Below are 13,746 nucleotides of genomic sequence, written 5' to 3'. Positions count from 1 at the left end.
ACAAAACCCCACAGGTCACCAACAAAGGATGAAAGGACGGTGATGAATGGCATTGTATGCTTTCGCTGAATCCACACAGGGTGTCTTCTAATTAACAGAAGAGGAAGTCAACCTCGATTTACCTGCAACCATGACTACCTGAAGTCTATGAACTGTATACAATAGTACATAACTGCAGATGATTAAAGCGTATATCATCCACCTTGTCCAATCAGAGAATACTTTGCATTTATCAAAGAAAACGTGATTGACCTCTCCTTTGTTCAGGATACAGCAGGTCAGCCGCTCAGCAGGAGACCCAGAAGCTAGCAGAGATCATTGACGTAGTTGTGTCTATACAATGATTTCCTGCTACTTGACCAGCATTTCTCAACCTTTGTAACATGGAGGAACCCTTGAAATACCTCTCTGATCCCTGGGAACCCCTGCTGATAATTACTATACTGTGCCGGGACAAGACCATCCAGTGCCCAGGGCAAAGAGGCCAAATTACACCCCCCTTTTTCATTACGTACAAGCTTAGGAGGAGGAGGGGGAAGAGAGAGCACAGCCCGCATCCCTTCCCGGCTCTCTCCTCCTTTCCTCGCCGCTTCCAGCTCTGGGCTGACAGAAGTATTGATCTGCTGCAACTACTCCTGTCAGCCTTATAGTAGAAAGAACTTCCACATCCCCCATCCCTACTATACACACTGCGCCCAGGGCAGCCTCCCCTTCTGCCCACCCCTTGTCCTGGCCCTGTTACTATATCTACAGCTCACGTACATTAGTGTCAAAAGCAGTGGTCTCCAAACTGCGGCCCGGGGGGGGGGGGGGGGGGGGCAGATGCGGACCTTTGCTTGCTTTATCTGGCCCTTGGGTCATTATTCCCCCCCCCTGTCAGAAACAGTGGGGAATAGTTTTTGCCATTGACACTGACACTGACAATGGGGCACTATTAGGGTTGCCACCTTATCCCTTTAAACCCGAACACATATGAATTACACGGGTTCTGAGGCCAATTTAATGCAGATAAGGCACCAAGTGGGTTTAATTACCACCTTAATTAGCCACAGAACCTGTGTACTTAATATGTGTTTGGTTTTAAAGGGATGAGGTGGCAACCATAGGTACTATTCCTCCTGTTGATACTAATAATGGGGCAATATTAGGTTCAATGACACCAATGATGGGACACTATTATTTTCTCTGATGCCAATGATGGGACACTATTCCTCCCAGTGACACCAATGATGAGCACTATTCCTCCCACTGACACCAATGAGGGGACACTATTCCTCCCACTGACACCAATGAGGGGACACTATTCCTCCCACTGACACCAATAATGGGGCACTATTCCTCCCACTGACACCAATGATGGGACACGATTCCTCCCACTGACACCAATGAGGGGACACTATTCCTCCCACTGACACCAATAATGGGGCACTACTTCTCCCACTGACACCAATGATGGGACACTATTCCCCCCACTGACACCAATAATGGGGCACTATTCCCCCCACTGACACCAATAATGGGGCACTATTCCCCCCACTGACACCAATGATGGGACACTATTCCTTCCACTGACACCAATGAGGGGACACTATGACAGGGCCTTATTTACTCCCACTGACGCCAGGACATTTTCTTCTCCCACTGGCCACAGTCTGGCCCCCCTAAAGTCTGAAGGACATCACGCTGTCCCTTCGTTTAGGAAGTTTGGAGACCCCTGGTCAAAAGGAAGAATGCTCCTCACACTTATGGACAGAAGGAGGAATTCCCACTTATAAAATACCTACAAAGATCATTGGTGTTAGTGGCTACTTACCTGAGTGGCGGAAGTTGCTCGTTGCTCAAGGAACTTCTATCAACCTCTGGAGGAACCCTTGGGATCCATGGAACCCTGGCTGAGAAAGGCGGTTCTAAAGGGATCCCAGGGGTATGATAGATACATACCCTGTTTCCCCGAAAATAAGACCTAGCGTGATTGTCGGTGATGGCTGCAATATAAGCCCTACCCCCCAAATAAGCCCTAGTTAAAGTCCTTGTAGGTCTTATTTTCAGGGTAGGGCTTATTTTCGGGGAAACAGGGTAGGGCTTATTTGGGGGGTAGGGCTTATATTGCAGCCATCACTGACAATCACGCTAGGTCTTATTTTCGGGGAAACAGGGTAGTAACTTTGGTCCATGCTGGAGCCAATGTAACTATGTAAAAATGATCCATATCTAGAATTCTTCCTTATAGCAGAACTCCATGAAAAAATCTATCTCTCCCAGGTAGTGGGGCTGTGCCTGCACTACATGGGTTAACTGCTTGCCTTGTCCAGTGGTTTACTTGATCTTTCGAATCCTCTGGAGAACCGCACTCCCCCGCATCCTGCAGTGGACTGTTCCTGCTGTCCTCACTACCAGAACCGGTCTATGGGCGTGATGACATCAGGAACAGTCCATTCACAAGACCACTAGTGTTTAGGGGGGGTGCAGGAGCTTACGTTTGGAGGATCTATATAGGTATATCTCCTCTCTGCAATCCCCTAGACAAAAACAAGCAGTTGACCCATGAAATGTGGGCACAGCCCCACTGCATGGGGAAATAAATATTTTGCCCAGAGCTCTGCTTTAAGGAAGCTCCATACTGGACTCGGTGGTCACCAATGAGATGAATGTGAGAGATGTAGTCACATGATCAGAGTCACCCCCGCACATGTACCGGAGCGATGGGACGGAACGTCAAGAACTCCCAGGAAGACATAAATTGAGGAATGTCCTATGTAACAATGCATCCCTTCTGAGTGTACTCAGCAGGAGGGGATGACAGCTTTTCCAGTGAAATGCATATATGAAATAATAACTACGTAGCGTTCACACTCATAATAAACAATCGTATGGTGGAAATACCAGGGCGGCAAAGGTCACAATTGCAACTGGGCCCTGGTGTTCCACCACTGTGGGGAGGACCCAAGATGGCAGAATGGGGGGCCACTGCAAAACATGTGAAAGGGACCATAAAGGGCCCCGTGATGGGAGTGAAGGGCCCTGGGATCTGAGGGTAGGGCCCTGGCAGTCAGGGGAGCACTTCATAGTTTTTTTCGTTGAGGCCCTGAAGATTCTAGTAATGCCTCTGGTATGGGGAACCCCCCAATACTACCCCAAATTATACAATTCTAAATACATACACTATATTACCAAAAGTATTGGGACACCTGCCTTTACACACACATGAACTTTAATGGCATCCCATATTTAGTCCGTAGGGGTCAATATTGAGTTGGCCCACCCTTTGCGGCTATAACAGCTTCATCTCTTCTGGGAAGGCCGTCCACAAGGTTTAGGAGTGTGTCTATGGGAATGTTTGACCATTCTTCCAGAAGTGCATTTGTGGGGCCAGGCACCGATGTTGGACGAGAAGGCCTGGCTTGCAGTCTCCACTCTAATTCATCCCAAAGGTGTTCTATCAGGTTGAGGTCAGGACTCTGTGCAGGCCAGTCAAGTTTCTCCACCCCAAACTCGCTCATCCATGTCTTTATGGACCTTGCTTTGTGCACTGGTCTGCAGTCATGTTGGAACAGAAAGGGGCCGTCCCCAAACTGTTCCCACAAAGTTTGGAGCATGAAATTGTCCAAAATGTCTTGGTATGCTGACGCCTTAAGAGTTCCCTTCACTGGAACTAAGGGGCCAAACCCAACCCCAATCATTTGGTGGAGGGGGGATTAAGGTGTGTGGGGTTGTTTTTCAAGGGTTGAGTTTGGCCCCTTAGTTCCAGTGAAGGGAACTCTTAAGACATCAGCATACCAAGACATTTTGGACAATTTCATGCTCCCAACTTTGTGGGAACAGTTTGGGGACGGCCTCTTCCTGTTCCAACATGACTGCGCACCAGTGCACAAACTCACTCATCCATGTCTTTATGGATCTTGCTTTGTGCACTGGTGAACAGTCATGCTGGAACAGGAAGGGGTCATCCAAATGTCTTGGTACGCTGACGCCTTAAGAGTTCCCTTCACTGGAACTAAGAGGCCAAGCCCAACCCCAATCATTTTGGTGCTCACCAGTGCACAAAGCAAGGTCCATAAAGACATGGATGAGCAAGTTTGGGGTTTAGAAACTTGACTGGCCTGCACCCGATAGAACACCTTTGGGATGAATTAGAGCAGACACTGCGAGCCAGGCCTTCTCGTCCAACATCAGTGCCTGACCTCACAAATGCTCTTCTGGAAGAATGGTCAAACATTCCCATAGACACACTCCTAAACCTTGTGGACGGCCTTCTCAGAAGAGTTAAAGCTGTTATAGCTGCAAAGGGTGGGCCAACTCAATATTGAACCCTACGGACTAAGGCTGGCCATACACTATTCAATTTTCCTGTTCAACTTTCCTTTAGATTTACCAAAACCATATAATATGAGGTGAAACCTAAACCTTTTCAATGTGTATGCAATCAGGCAGGCCCTTGCACTACATAGTTGAAGGTAAATCTAAAGAAAATTGAATAAGAAAATTGTATGGTGTATGGCCAACTTAAGACTGGGATGCCATTAAAGTTCATGTGCGTGTAAAGGCAGGCGTCCCAGAACTTTTGGTGATATAGTGTAGGTCGGAACTTCATTAATCAACACCTGTCCGGCCAGACCAACCTGCTATACAGTGGAGTGTATGCAGGAGCAGAGCAAGCAAAAAAGCCCAATGCATCATGGGAGCTAATAGATTTTTTTCTGCGTTTCAGATCTCAGATATAATTGCAGAGCTACAATAAAAAGGGCTGAAATTAAAGTTCATACACAAGGTCATTTAGAGGCGCTGTGCTGTGTGGTTGTTTTACATACAAATAGGGATTAGCAGGTTTTGTGTATCGCCTTGTTGTTGGCTTCCCCTAATCATAACACATCGTACCGCACACTCCTTTGTATCTTTGTGTCTTTTATACCTTGACGGGCCAAAGAATGAAACAATAGCAGAGACAGTGAGAGGTCCTACACCAGGGGTGTCTCCTTCACCTCCATTGTCACCTCCACCATGGAAATGACAATGGAGGTGAAGGAGACGCCCCCTGGTGTGCAGATAACAAAACCTCACCCTGAACTTGTATTTCCACATCTATACCTCCCGCAACACAAACCCCTGAGAGCCAGAGGAAGTATTATCCATAGACCATCGACAAGATTATCCATAGACTTCTATAGAACGATCACTAGAGGAACGATCAACCCACATCTACACAATACACACCGCAGATCATCCCATCACTGACCTCTCTACAGATCTGCAGAACATCGCACCCTCCCCTCCCCCTCCTGACAGATCCATATTGATATATTCTGCAGATTATCTCATCACTGACCTCTCTAGAGATCTGCAGAACATCGCACCCTCCCATCCCCACCTCCTGACAGATCCATATTGATATATTCTGCAGATTATCTCATCACTGACCTCTCTAGAGATCTGCAGAACATCGCACCCTCCCCTCCCCCTCCTGACAGATCCATATTGATATATTCTGCAGATTATTCCATCACTGACCTCTCTAGAGATCTGCAGAACATCGCTCCCTCCCCTCCCCCTCCTGACAGATCCATATTGATATATTCTGCAGATTATCGCATCACTGACCTCTCTAGAGATCTGCAGAACATCGCACCCTCCCATCCCCACCTCCTGACAGATCCATATTGATATATTCTGCAGATTATTCCATCACTGACCTCTCTAGAGATCTGCAGAACATCGCTCCCTCCCCTCCCCCTCCTGACAGATCCATATTGATATATTCTGCAGATTATTCCATCACTGACCTCTCTAGAGATCTGCAGAACATCGCTCCCTCCCATCCCCCTCCTGACAGATCCATATTGATATATTCTGCAGATTATTCCATCACTGACCTCTCTAGAGATCTGCAGAACATCGCTCCCTCCCCTCCCCCTCCTGACAGATCCATATTGATATATTCTGCAGATTATCGCATCACTGACCTCTCTAGAGATCTGCAGAACATCGCACCCTCCCATCCCCACCTCCTGACAGATCCATATTGATATATTCTGCAGATTATTCAATCACGGACCCCTCTAGAGATCTGCAGAACATCGCACCCTCCCATCCCCCCTCCTGACAGATCCATATTGATATATTCTGCAGATTATTCCATCACTGACCCCTCTAGAATTCTGCAGAACATCGCACCCTCCCATCCCCCCTCCTGACAGATCCATATTGATATATTCTGCAGATTATCTCATCACTGACCTCTCTAGAGATCTGCAGAACATCGCTCCATCCCATCCCCCCCTCCTGACAGATCCATATTGATATATTCTGCAGATTATTCAATCACGGACCCCTCTAGAGATCTGCAGAACATCGCACCCTCCCATCCCCCCTCCTGACAGATCCATATTGATATATTCTGCAGATTATTCAATCACTGACCCCTCTAGAGATCTGCAGAACATCGCTCCCTCCTGTATTTGGATTAGGATGCAGTTGGCTGTGAATTGGCGGGGGGTCAGGAAATCTTATATCCCTGTTATAGAGATGTGGGATTATCGCACCGTATTGGGTGATTAATATACATAAAATATGGGTTACACTGGGGATCGATGACCTGGTTTACATTCTGTGTAATGGAATTAATGACACACAAACCTCATTTTTAATATTCTCTCTGTTGAGTGTTTAAAATGTCATAAGAACAGCGGGGGATGTGCTAATCCCTGCTCACATGTACAGCAATGCAGGTCAGTGGAGCACATCTCGTGTACTGGGGATTAGTGAACAACAAGTTTTACTGTCACTGATCATATAAGAATATTCATCAAGGTGTATGCTGAGATCAGATGAGGAGCCAAATGGCTCAATATTACAGATATTGGTCAGAGATGCTGCACTACTGCCCTCTGCTGGCCACTGATATTTTAGATTTAGGCCAGATTTACATCTACACTATATTACCAAAAGTATTGGGACACCTGCTTTTACTAGCACATTAACTTTAATGACATCCCAGTCTTATGCCCCGTACACACGGTCGGATTTTCCAAAGGAAAATGTCCAATCGGAGCGTGTTGTCGGAAATTCCGACCGTGTGTACGCCCTATAAGTCCGACTTGGTCCACCCTTTGCAGCTATAACAGCTTCATCTTTTCTGGAAAGGCCGTCCACAGTGTATCTATGGGAATGTTTGACCATTCTTACAGAAGGGAATTTGTGAGGTCAGGCACTGATGGTGGATGAGAAGGCCTGGCTTGCAGTCTCCGCTCTAATTCATCCCAAAGGCGTTCTATCGGGTTGAGGTCCGGACTCTGTGCAGCCCAGTCAAGTTCCTCCACCCCAAACTCGCTCTTCCATGTCTTTATGGACCTTGCTTTGTGCACTGGTCCAAATCATTTGGTGGAGGGGGGATTATGGTGTGGGGTTGTTTTTCAGGGGTTGGGTTTGGCCCCTTAGTTCCAGTGAAGGGAACTCTTAAAGTGTCAGCATAACAAGACATTTTGGACAATTTCATGCTCCCAACTTTGTGGGAACAGTTTGGGGACGGCCCCTTCCTGTTCCAACAAGACTGCTCACCAGTCCAAAGTCCATAAAGTTGAACCTGTTCCCACAAAGTTGGGATAGAATACCTTTGGGATAGAGCAGAGACTGTGAGCCAGGCCTTCTCGTCCAACATCAGTGCCTGACCTCACACATGTGCTTCTGGAAGAATGGTGAAACATTCCCATAGATACACTCCGAAACCTCGTGGACGGCCTTCCCAGAAGAGTTGAAGCTGTTATAGCTGCAAATGGCGGGCCAGATCAATAATGAACCCAGGCCCGGATTGGCCATGGGGCAAACCAGGCACTTGCCCGGTGGGCCGGGGCCGCATGTCCTTGCGGGGCCCAAGGCTGCTGGAATGCTCTTTGAACACGCGCTGCTCACCTGGCCTCTCTGCGGCCGCCCGGCTGCCAGTTCAGCTCAGCCATCTGCACCAGGGGGACAGAGGAGCAGACACCTTCGGTCTCTCCATGGCCGCCAGTGTAGTTCAGCCGTCTATGCCAGGGGGTGTGACCACGAAGGGGGAGGGACTAGAGGAGACATCTGCTGCAGACACCATGGAGCCGGATCAGAGAGAATGTGAGTGTGGCACCCTGTAACCTGGATAGGAGGAGCGGTGGGGGTGGCTGCATATCGAAGAATCATTCTCTCCTTCTTCCTGAAAGTCTCTGAATGCCTGCTTCTCCTCCTCTCCCTCTTGCAGACTGTGGGAGGAAGATGGAGAGAATGATTCTTCGATATGCAGCCACCCCCACCGCTCCTCCTATCCTGCTGCCCCCCCAGTGCTCTCCAGCCCCCCCTCGCTGTGCCCTCTAGCCCTCCCAGTTCTCTCCATCTCCCCCCATACTCTCCAGCCCCCCCAGTGCTCTCCAGCCCCCCCCAGTGCTCTCTGCCTCCCCCTGTGCTCTCCGCTGCCCCCTGTGCCCTCCACCTCCCCCCAGTGCTCTCCAGTCCCTCCTGTGCTCTCTGCCTCCCCCTGTGCTCTCCACCTCCCTCTGTGCTCTCTCTGCTGCCCCCCTGTGCTTTCCACCTCCCCCCATGCCCTCCGCTGCCCCCATGTGCCATCTGCCTCTCCCCCGGTGCTCTCCAGCCCCCCTGTGCTCTCCACCTCCCCCTGTGCTCTCTACCTTCCCCTGTGATCTCCACTTCCCCCATGCTCTCCGCTGCCCCCCTTTGCCCTCTGCTTTTCCCCCAATGCTCTCCAGCCCCCCAGTGCTCTCCAGCCCCCCAGTGCTCTCCAGCCCCCCCTGTGCTCTCCACCTCCCCCTGTGCTCTCCACCCCCCCTGTGATCTCCACCTCCCCCCATTCTCTCTACTGCCCCCCTGTGCCCTCCGCCTCTCCCCCAGTGCTCTCCACCTCCCCCATTCTCTCCACTGCCCCCCTGTGCTCTCTGCCTCTCCCCCAGTGCTCTCCAGCCCCCCCACAGTGCTCTCCACCTCCACCTGTGCTCTCCACCTCCCCCCTGTGATCTCCACCTCCCCCATGCCCTCCGCTGCCCCCATGTGCCATCTTCCTCTCCCCCAGTGTTCTCCTGCCCCCCTGTGCTCTCCACCTCCCCCCTGTGCTCTCCACCTCCCCCAGTGATCTCCACTTCCCCCCATACTCTCTGCTGCCCCCTGTGCCCTCCACCTCTCCCCCAGTGCTCTCCAGCCCCCCCAGTGCTCTCCACCTCCACCCTGTGCGCTCCACTTCCCCCTGTGTTCTCCACCTCTCCCCATGTTCTCCGCTGCCCCCTTTTGCCCTCTGCTTTTCCCCAGTGCTCTCCAGCCCCCCTGTGCTCTCCTCCTCCCCCTGTGCTCTCCAGCCCCCCGTGATCTCCACCTCCCCCCCATGCCCTCCGCTGCCCCCATGTGCCATCTGTCTCTCCCCTGGTGCTCTCCAGCCCCCCTGTGCTCTCTACCTCCCCCCATGCCCTCCGCTGCCCCCATGTACCATCTGCCTCTCCCCCGGTGCTCTCCAGCCCCCCTGTGCTCTCCACCTCCCCCTGTGCTCTCTACCTCCCCCTGTGATCTCCACTTCCCCCATGCTCTCCGCTTCCCCCGTTTGCCCTCTGCTTTTCCCCCAGTGCTCTCCAGCCCCCCAGTGCTCTCCAGCCCCCCCTGTGCTCTCCACCTCCCCCCTGTGCTCTCCACCCCCCTGTGATCTCCACCTCCCCCCATTCTCTCTACTGCCCCCCAGTGCCCTCCGCCTCTCCCCCAGTGCTCTCCACCTCCCCCATTCTCTCCACTGCCCCCCTGTGCCCTCCACCTCTCCACCAGTGCTCTCCAGCCCCCCCACAGTGCTCTCCACCTCCCCCTGTGCTCTCCACCTCCCCCTGTGATCTCCACCTCCCCCATGCCCTCCGCTGCCCCCATGTGCCATCTGCCTCTCCCCCAGTGCTCTCCAGCCCCCCTATGCTCTCCACCTCCCCCCTGTGCTCTCCACCTCCCCCCTGTGCTCTCTACCTCCCCCAGTGATCTCCATTTCCCCCATACTCTCTGCTGCCCCCCCTGTGCCCTCCACCTCTCCCCCAGTGCTCTCCAGCCCCCCCAGTGCTCTCCACCTCCACCCTGTGCGCTCCACTTCTCCTGTGTTCTCCACCTCTCCCCATGCTCTCCGCTGCCCCCTTTTGCCCTCCGCTTTTCCCCAGTGCTCTCCAGCCACCCTGTGCTCTCCTCCTCCCCCTGTGCTCTCCAGCCCCCGTGATCTCCACCTCCCCCCATTCTCTCCACTGCCCCCTGTGTCCTCCGCCTCTCCCCCAGTGCTCTCCAGTCCCCCCCAGTGCTCTCCACCTCCCCCCATTCTCTCCACTGCCCCCCTGTGCCCTCTGCCTCTCCCCCAGTGCTCTCCAGCCCCCCCAGTGCTCTCCACCTCCCCCCTGTGATCTCCACCTCCCCCCAGTGTTCTCCAGCCCCCCAGTGCTCTCCAGCGCCCCTGTGCTCTCCACCTCCCTCTGTGATCTCCACCTCCCCCCATTCTCTCCATTGCCCCCCTGATCACTCCGCCTCTCCCCCAGTGCTCTCCAGCCCCCATCAGTGCTCTCCACCTCCCCCTGTGCTCTCCACCTCCTCCTGTGATCTCCATCTCCCCCTGTGATTTCCACTGCCCCCCTGTGCCCTCTGCCTCTCCCCCAGTGCTCTCCAGCCCCCCCGTGCTCTCCACCTCCCCTAGTGCTCTCTGCAGCCCCCCCAGTGCTCTCCAGCCCCCCCAGTGATCTCCGCCTCCCCTCTGTGCTCTCCACCCCGTGCTCTCCTGCCCTCCCTGTGCTCTCCTGCCCTCCCTGTGCTCTCCGCCTACCCGTTGTTTTTGCTTCCCCCTGTGCTCTCCAATCCCCCACCCCCTGTGCTCTCCAACCCCCCATGCTCTATGGCCCCCTTGTGCTCTCCTCTTCCTCCCTGTGTTCTCTGCCTCTCCCCCAGTGCTCTCCAGCCCCCCTGTGCTCTCCACCCCCCTCTGTGCTCTCCACCTCCCACTGTGATCTCCACTTCCCCCATGCTCTCTGCTGCCCCCCTGTGCCCTCCACCTCTCCCCCAGGGCTCTCCAGCCCCCCCCCCCAGTGCTCTCCACCTCCCCCTGTGCTCTCCACCTCCCCCCTGTGATCTCCACCTCCCCTCATGCCCTCCGCTGACCCCATGTGCCATCTGCCTCTCCCCCAGTGCTCTCCAGCCCCCCTGTGCTCTCCACCTTCCCCCTGTGCTCTCTACCTCCCCCTGTGATCTCCACTCCCCCCATACTCTCTGCTGCCCCCCTGTGCCCTCCGCCTCTTCCCCAGTGCTCTCCAGCCCCCCCAGTACTCTCCACCACCACCCTGTGCCCTCCACTTCCCCCCTCTGCTCTCCACCTCTCCCCATGCTCTCTGCTGCCCCCCTTTGCCCTCTGCTTTTCCCCAAGTGCTCTCCAACCCCCCAGTGCTCTCCAGCCCCCCTGTGCTCTCCTCCCCCTGTGCTCTCCACCCCCCCTGTGATCTCCACCTCCCCCATTCTCTCTACTGCCCCCCTGTGCCCTCCGCCTCTCCCCCAGTGCTCTCCACCTCCCCCATTCTCTCCACTGCCCCCCTGTGCCCTCCGCCTCTCCCCCAGTGCTCTCCAGCCCCCCTGTGCTCTCCACCTCCCCCAGTGCTCTCCACCTCCCCCTGTGATCTCAAACTCCCCCATGCCCTCCGCTGCCCCCATGTGCCATCTGCCTCTCCCCCAGTGCTCTCCAGCCCCCCTGTGCTCTCCACCTCCCCCCTGTGCTCTCCACCTCCCCCAGTGATCTTCACTTCCCCCATACTCTCTGCTGCCCCCCTGTGCCCTCCGCCTCTTCCCCAGTGCTCTCCAGCCCCCCCAGTGCTCTCCACCTCCACCCTGTGCGCTCCACTTCTCCCTGTGTTCTCCACCTCTCCCCATGCTCTCCGCTGCCCCCTTTTGCCCTCCGTTTTTCCCCAGTGCTCTCTAGCCCCCCTGTGCTCTCCTCCTCCCCCTGTGCTCTCCAGCCCCCCGTGATCTCCACCTCCCCCCATTCTCTCCACTGCCCCCTGTGTCCTCCAGCCCCCCCAGTGCTCTCCAGCCCCCCCAGTGCTCTCCACCTCCCCCCATTCTCTCCACTTCCCCCCTGTGCCCTCTGCCTCTCCCCCAGTGCTCTCCAGCCCCCCCAGTGCTCTCCACCTCCCCCCAGTGTTCTCCACCTCCCCCCAGTGTTCTCCAGCCCCCCAGTGCTCTCCAGCGTCCCTGTGCTCTCCACCTCCCCCCAGTGGTCTCCACCTCCCCCCATTCTCTGCACTGCCCCCCTGTGCACTCCGCCTCTCCCCCAGTGCTCTACCAGCCCTCATCAGTGCTCTCCACCTTCCCCTGAGCTCTCCACCTCCTCCTGTGATCTCCATCTCCCCCTGTGATCTCCACTGCCCCCTTTGCCCTCTGCCTCTCCCCCAGTGCTCTCCAGCCCCCCTGTGCTCTCCACCTCCCCCCGTGCTCTCCACCTCCCCTAGTGCTTTTCGCAGCCCCCCCAGTGCTCTCTAGCCCCTCCAGTGATCTCCGCCTCCCCTCTGTGCTCTCCACCCCCGGGCTCTCCTGCCCTACCTGTGCTCTCCTGCCCTCCCTGTGCTCTCCGCCTACCCGTTGTTTTTGCTTCCCCCTGTGCTCTCCAATCCCCCACCCCCTGTGCTCTCCAACCCCCCATGCTCTATGGCCCCCTTGTGCTCTCCTCTTCCTCCCTGTGTTCTCTGCCTCTCCCCCAGTGCTCTCCAGCCCCCCTGTGCCCTCCACCCCCTCTGTGCTCTCCACCTCCCACTGTGATCTTCACTTCCCCCATGCTCTCTGCTGCCCCCCTGTGCCCTCCACCTCTCCCCCAGTGTTCCGCAGGCCCCCCCCAGTGCTCTCCACCTCCACCCTGTGCTCTCCACTTCCCCCTGTGCTCTCCACCTCTCCCCATGCTCTCCGCTGCCCCCCTTGGCCCTCCGCTTTTCCCCCAGTGCTCTCCAGCCCCCCCAGTGCTCTCCAGCCCCCCCAGTGCTCTCCACCTCCCCCTGTGCTCTCCACCTCCCTCCATTCTCTCCACTGCCCCCCTGTGCCCTCTGCCTTTCCCCAAATGCTCTCCAGCCCCCCCCCCAGTGCTCTCCACCACCCCCAGTGCTCTCCACCTCCCCCTGTGCTCTCCACCTCCCCCCTGTGATCTCCACCTCCCCCATGCCCTCCGCTGACCCCATGTGCCATCTGCCTCTCCCCCAGTGCTCTCCAGCCCCCCTGTGCTCTCCACCTCCCCCCTGTGCTCTTTACCTCCCCCTGTGATCTCCACTCCCCCCATACTCTCTGCTGCCCCCCTGTGCCCTCCGCCTCTTCCCCAGTGCTCTCCAGCCCCCCCAGTGCTCTCCACCTCCACCCTGTGCTCTCCACTTCCCCCTGTGCTCTCCACCTCTCCCCATGCTCTCCGCTGCCCCCCTTGGCCCTCCGCTTTTCCCCCAGTGCTCTCCAGCCCCCCTGTGTTTTCCTCCCCCTGTGCTCTCCAGCCCCCCGTGATCTCCACCTCCCCCCATTCTCTCCACTGCCCCCCTGTGTTCTCCGCCTCTCCCCCAGTGCTCTCCAACCCCCCAGTGCTCTCCACCTCCCCCCATTCTCTCCACTGCCCCCCTGTGCCCTCAGCCTCTCCCCCAGTGCTCTCCAGCCCCCCCGCCAGTGCTCTCCACCACCCCCTGTGCTCTCCACCACCCCCTGTGATCTCTATCTCCCCCTGTGCCCTCCGCCTCTCCCCCAATGCTACCCAGCCTCCCAGTG

This window comes from Aquarana catesbeiana, linkage group LG13, assembly GCF_042186555.1.
Source record: "Aquarana catesbeiana isolate 2022-GZ linkage group LG13, ASM4218655v1, whole genome shotgun sequence".
In the NCBI taxonomy this organism is placed as follows: Eukaryota; Metazoa; Chordata; class Amphibia; order Anura; family Ranidae; genus Aquarana; species Aquarana catesbeiana.
The sequence above is the reverse complement of the archived record's forward strand: the minus strand, read 5'-3'. Positions refer to the sequence as shown.